Source organism: Octopus sinensis, linkage group LG6 (genome assembly GCF_006345805.1).
Source record: "Octopus sinensis linkage group LG6, ASM634580v1, whole genome shotgun sequence".
Taxonomy (NCBI): Eukaryota; Metazoa; Mollusca; class Cephalopoda; order Octopoda; family Octopodidae; genus Octopus; species Octopus sinensis.
Window position 1 is genome coordinate 22,286,804 of NC_043002.1, and position 7,326 is coordinate 22,294,129.

The 7,326-nt window shown below is 37.2% G+C and overlaps 1 long non-coding RNA gene across 1 annotated transcript in view; it reads left to right on the forward strand.

Annotated features, from left to right (window-relative positions):
• The window catches only part of LOC118763844, a 17,588-nt gene extending 11,832 nt beyond the window's left edge, over positions 1-5,756 (forward strand). The window contains exon 3 of the long non-coding RNA XR_004999591.1: positions 5,616-5,756. This is a non-coding gene — a long non-coding RNA (uncharacterized LOC118763844). The remainder of the gene's footprint in view (positions 1-5,615) is intronic.
• The last annotated feature ends 1,570 nt before the right edge of the window (positions 5,757-7,326 follow it).

The window sequence follows — 7,326 nt, forward strand, 5'->3', positions numbered from 1 at the left end:
ATTTATATATATGTATATTTATGTATATATATATATGTATATATTATATATATATATATATATATATATATATATATATATATATATGCTTGCAAAAATACCCGGCGTTGCCCGGTTACATTCAATTGAAGAATTAGACTTTTCTGTTATATTTTCTGTAATGAACTGGAATATCTATGTTTCGAATTTCATCAAAATTGCAGATGAGGGTTATTTCCCTCTTTACACACCCTACATCGTGCCACATGTATCCCATACTACTGATTTTTATGCGCATATTCCAAAATTCCAGTGTTATTGAACCTGTTAAAAAGATTTTGCTCCTAAAAAATGAAAGTCATGGAGCTCTAAAATGTGAGAGTTAATGCCCCTGTTGGGGGTGGGCATCTTAATGTCAACCAGAGAAGTTGAATTGTTGAAAATCTTTTTAACTTGGGTCTTATATATATTATTTGAATTTCTTTGAAATAGGAAATATATGTTCACTGGGTTTGTAAAAGAGAGCAAAGCTACAGGAAACCAAAAGACGAATGATCACAATAAGCAGTCAGTTACCCTACCCTAGTCGTTACTTGAAGTACCGGTTCAAAAACTATGTTATATATGTGTGTGTGTGTATACATATATTTATATATATAGGTATACACACACACATACAAAAACACACACACACACACACACACACAGACACACACACAAAGATAAATTGATAGATACAACTGAGGGGCAAACAAAAATATGAGACACTTCGTAGTGCTTTTTTACATTTTGATAAGCCTGGTACTTATTGTATCAGTTTCTTCTTGTGAAACCAGTAAGTTATGGGGATGTAAATAAACGAACACCAGTTGTGAAGCAGTGATGAGGGAGAAACACAAAGACACACACATAGACTTACATATATTCATGCATATACATACAATTGATTTCTTTCAGTTTCTATCTACAAAATCCACTGACAAGGCTTCTGTTGGTCTGAGGCTATAGCAGAAGACACATGCCAAGTTACCACACAGTGGGACTGAACTGAGGACCATGTGTTTTGGAACCAAGTTTGTTACCACACAGCCAAACCTGCACCTATGTGTGTGTGTGTGTGTATGTGTGGGTGGGTGGATCGATGTGTGTGTGTATGGGTGTATATATGTATGCATGTATATATATGCATGTATATATATGTATATATATATATGTGTACATATTACATGTACATCTATATATACATCTAGACATAAATGTTTACATATACATGTATATCTATAGAAATACAGAGATGACTTGCATAGCAAGTGATTTGATCTGAAATCGTGTGCTGAAACGAAAACAATTGCAGCGTGGAAGGTGTTTGTAAGCCATTTAAGAAACACACAAAAGCCGTTCGATTCACTTCAACATTTAAGTTTACTTTGTCAAAATATTTTCGTCGTTATAAGACCGCGACCTGTTCACTGACAAAAATCCGTGCTGCATCTCAGCGCGGATTTTTGTCAGTGAACAGGTCGCGGATATTAGCGCGACGAAAATATTTTGACAAATTAAACTTAAATGTTGAAGTGAATCGAACGGCTTTTGTGTGTTTCTTAAATGGCTTACAACACCTTCCACGCTGCAATTGTTATAGAAATACATCTATACATATACATGTATACATATACAGCTATACATATACAGCTATACATATACATCTATATATATACATGTGTATATATATATGTATATATATATATATATATATATATATATATATATATATATATATATATATATATATATATAATATAATATATATATATATATATTATATATATATATATAAATACACATCCATATACATACAATAGAGAGATGCTTTTGCTTCACTTTTAACACGTAATACTGAAATAGTGGAGAAGATGTGATATTGCTGTGGGCAAGAGGCAAGAAGTTAAACTTTTTTTACCCATGAACTACATGGACCCTAAGTAAGGCATGTGTGAAATTTGAATGAAATTGGTTGTGTAGTTCTCAAGTTTTAGGGATTCAAACAGACAGACAGACACATTCTCAGTTTTATATATATAAGTGTGTGTCAATATATACATATATACGCTAATATACACACACACATGCACACACATATAAAAAAAAAAAATATATATATATATACGCGCGCGCATACACATGTATGTATTAAAGTGATCTTTTCTCTGTGCACGTGTTTCGTAATCGGGGCAGCACTTTCTGCATGTATGCGTATCTTTACAAGCATACACATACATTCATACACACATACACACACTTGTCACACACACGCACACACATTTATATATAGGTCGAGAGTGCCTGTTACTGGACAAAATTGTGGTTGAAAATGGTGCCGTGCTGAAACTAAACTCGCTACAAAAGTATATGGGAGACTCATGAGGTCTGTAAAAAAAAGTAAAGGAAAAACGACCTAGTCTAGGCTTGTCTTTCACTCGCAAAGATGTGAAGGCACATTGTAAATCCGGGCAGTCACTCGGATTTGCCACGTATCTTACCATATCACATGGTAAATCCGGGCATTTAATATACATCTCTCTATATATAAACGGCAGTTTGTCTGTGCGTTTTCTGTGTGTCTGTTTTCTCGTACCCTCACTCTGACCACGGCTTTCAACCGATTCTGATGAAACCTGACACACACATAGCCCAATATCATAATTCAAAACTAACGCAGCGAAAATTTTGAAAAGTTCCCCCAGTTCTGAAAAAAATCGATAAATTCGACATGGGGTCGAGAATCAGAAACCCAAACCACAGACCGTCTAGGGGACGCAACTCCACCTTTTTTAACTCTCAAAAAAAATTTACCATCATTTTTTTGCTATTTTTTGGCTATAACTCTCTAAAAATGCGTTATAGTTATTTCCCTTACAAACCTGAGCAACGCCGGGCGATACTGCTAGTATATATTAAATTCAAATTACGATGAACGTAAACAAACAAACGAAGTTTGCTTTAGAAGCGTTAGGATGTCTTAGAAAGTTAAGGAAATGATTTTAAATTCTCAAACGCAGGATAATGCTAATAATATAGCCTGAACAGGATAAGTTACCCCTATTTTGTAGAAAAATGTGTTGGCGTCCGGCTTTGAGACCCGAACTCGCACCTCCGTGATTACGCGTCGCGACGCTCTGAACCATTAAGCTAGACCGCCCACACCACAAATCCTTCCGCAAATTTAAGATATATAGAAATCTCGCTTTATGAGACGCTATCATACGTTAAATTCAAATTACGATGAACGTAAGCAAACAAACAAATTTGCTTTAGAAGCGTTGAGATGTCTTAGAAAGTTAAAGAAGCGATTTTAAATTCTCAAACGCAGGATAATTCTAATAATATAGCCTGAACAGGATAAGCTACCCCTATTTTGCAGAAAAACGTGTTGACGGTCGGCTATGAGACCGCTATGTTCTATATGAACCTTGGATCTAAGTGTAGAAAGTTAGTAAACTTCAAGCAGTGCGTGGTAGGTATAAAAAGCAACGCTATGAAACAATAGAAATGTATTGGTGACGAAAGTTGTAGGCTTATTTCACATCGGAGTTCAATATACTGAAAAAATGTTTTTCGCAGCTCACGTTAGCAAATTGAGTTGCTATGAATGCGAATAAAAATCCAAATTGAGGGAGTGGAGCAGGTAAAATCCAGCCTACATATGTTTCCGAGCTAGGAGATCCTCTGATGTAATAATTACTCAGTGAGGGCTACTCAGGTAGCTACACATCGAGCCGATGATACTTTAATTAAATAGGAGCACTCCGTTAGTTGCGACGATGACAGTCCTAGCTGATACGATCAACGGAACAGCTTGCTCGTGAAATTAACATGCAAGTGACTGAGCACTCCACAAACACGTGTACCCTTAACGTAGTTCTCGAGGAGATTCAGCGTGACAGAGTGTGACAAGGCTGGCCCTTTGAAATACAGGTACGACTCATGTTTGCCAGCTGAGTGGACTGGAGCAACATGAAATAAAGTGTCTTGCTCAAGGACACAACGTGCCGCCGGGAATTGAACTCACGACCTTATGATCATGAGCCGAATGCCCCTAACCACTAAGCCACACGCCCTCACCTTAATTATACGAAGGTAAACTTACCATTAAGTTAACTCGCTGAAGATACAATGAATAGCGAAGCAGGAAGAGCAGAGAAGAAACAAAAACAAATAAAAACAAAACAAAAAACAAATGTTTGAATGAATAAGATGGTCAGTAAATTAGAAAAGTGGCGCAAGTGGTCAAATATTTGAGAGTGGGGAATTGTCTAAAGTTGCTAAGAATAAAGAAAATGAGCAGGGGTGGAGGAGACGGGGGAATTTAGTGTAGACGAATGCCGACTTTAAGGGAAGGGTCATTATGAAGATGAAGCTGGGATCACTTTACTATGTCTACAGAAAATCAGTTGTTGTTTGTTCCTTCTCGAGCCATGCCTGGCTCATAAGGGCCGGTTTCCCGGTTCCTTGGCGTATAGGTTCCCCACCTGGACAGGACGCCGGTCCATCGCAGGTGAGCTGCAAGATGCAGTAGGAAAGAGTGAAAGAAAGTTGTGGCGAAAGAGTCAGCAGAAGTTCGCCATTACCTTCTGCCGGAGCTTCGTGGAGCTTAGGTGTTTCGCTCATAAACACACACATCACCCGGTCTGAGATTCGAATCCGCGATCCCTCGACCGCGAGTCCGCTGCTCTAACCACTAGGCCATGTGCCTCCACTTTCATTTTTTTGTCAGACGTGCTAAAGATTTTGCCAGCTTGCTGCCTTATACAGAAAATCAGTACTTCAGCGCATCATTTCTTACTTACTGAACATCTTATTTCTTCTCAAATTAGTTTGTCTTTTTTTTTTGTTTATTGTATTTGGTCTTTCTATTCTGTTCTTCCGGCTTCGCTACTCATATCTTCGGCGAGTTAAGTTGAAATTCCTTATCGACAATGTAACCTTCATATAATTTAGGGATCTTTGGCCTGATGACTAGTTGGCTGGGTTCTCCTCATTGGGTAATTATGGCATTAGAGGATCTACTAACTAGGAAACATATGTAGCCTGAATTTGACCTCCTCCACTCCTTTAATTAACACACATATATAAGAAGGGATGGTATTATTAAAATACCATTACGTTTGGCAAGCGAGTTATCAGCCATACAGGCAAATTAATGCATTATATACATACAAGATAAGTACTTATATGTATGTATATATATATATTCATATAAACGTACTTGGAAATGGATACTTGGCGTTCAATTAAATAAATATAATATAAATTATATATATATATGTATATACATGCATACATACATGCATATATGGGTACAGGACATTACCAACTGTGTAGACAACATGAAATGCGAAAAGATACGAGTTAAATAGGTAAACAACGAGACAGAAAAAATGGAAAAAAGTAAACACAGAAAGACGACCCTTCATCAGTTGTTGGCTGTCTATCTATTCCTCATTTCGAGCTTTCAACGACAATATGAGTCTTCAAAGATTGTTGCACCATAAATTCAAAGATGAAATTTAGGATTTACGGAGGGTCAAAGTTGGGAACAAAAACAGAACAATGGAGACATACAAGGAATCCGAAAGGACCAGAACAAGAGGAAAACAGTGAACACTGGGAGAAATATACTCTTTGAAAACAGAAAAGATACAAGAGAGAGAAAGAAAACGTCCAGTCCTTTGAACGTCCGTGCAGGAAAAGAAAGATGGACGATGGCTACGTATGTGCAAGGAGAGAGAGAAAAGAGGGGGACAGAGAAACAGATAGAAAACGGTGAAAGTTGGAGGAGAAGAAAAGGGTAATTAGAGAAGGACGGTGAGGAAAACAGTAAAGGGTAGAATCGCATCGAAAAGGTTAAGATAAACTTACTTGGAAATGGATGCGTTGCGTTCAATTAAATAAATATAATATAAATAATATATATATATGTATGTATATATATATATATGTGGAGGCGGGGTGGCGTCATTCGAAGGCTAAAACAATGCGAACGCATTGTGACCAGCGATGTGTAACTACATCTGATTGACTGGTCGGTCACGTGATCACGTGATATATATATATATATATATATATATATATATATATATAGGTATGTATATATGTATGTATATATGTATGTATGTATGTATATATGTATGTATGTATGTATGTAATTATGTATGTATGTATGTATGTATGTATGTATGTATGTTAGTATGTAGACAGACAGTCGACAATTGGTGAAGGGTCGTTCTCTGTGTTTACTTGTCCTGTTTCCATTTTTCTCGTGTTTGCGTACTTAACTCGTTTCTTTTCGCATATCATGCTATTTACGCAGTTGGTGTATGAACAACAAGCAGGTGTATTAGTTTGTCGCTCGGGAAAGTGAACAAATCTTTTACATTTCGAGCCTATGCTCTTCAGCAGAAAGGAATAAGAGAAAATAAACAGGGAGAATGAAAAAATTGTGGATTTAGCGATCATGCATGCATTATGTATGTATGCATGTATATATGTATGTATGTATGTATGTATGTATGTTCGATTCTGTAGATAGGTACAAGATGTTTGAAATCCTTAAGCTCTATGGGATACCAGACAAAATTATTACTGCCATCAAGGTCCTCTACACAGATACGTCTTCAACCATCTTAACCCCTGATGGAGAAACATCATCTTTCTCAATCAAAGCCGGAATACTGCAGGGAGACACACTCGCCCCATTTCTTTTCATCATTGTTGTTGATTATGTGCTACGTATGTCAGTTGATACCATCTCTGGCAAGGGCTTTGAAATAAAACCAAGAAGAAGTTCCAGACACCCAGCTGAGTACTTGACAGACACTGACTTTGCTGACGACATCGCTCTTATCAGTGATTCTCTCTCCAATGCCCAGTCTCTTTTACAATCTCTTGAACAAGCCTCAAATTGCGTAGGTCTTTACCTCAATGAGGCCAAAACTGAATACATAAACAAGTGCCTGTCCAACAGTGATTGCATCATCCACACTCTCAACAGTGCGCCTTTAAATATGGTTTCTGATTATAAATATCTTGGGTCATACATATCATCATCTGGAAAAGACTTTCTAACTAGAAAGGGTATGGCCTGGTCAGCCTGTAATGACATGCATAAGATCTGGTCATCAAATCTAAGTAGAGACTTCAAACTTGAAATATTCAAAGCCACAGTCGAACCAATTCTACTATATGGCTCAGAAACCTGGACGTTATCAAAGAAGCTTGAGAGGCGGTTGGATGGAACCTACACTCGCCTCCTTATGAGAGCTCAAAATCTCTCGTGGAGGCGCCATC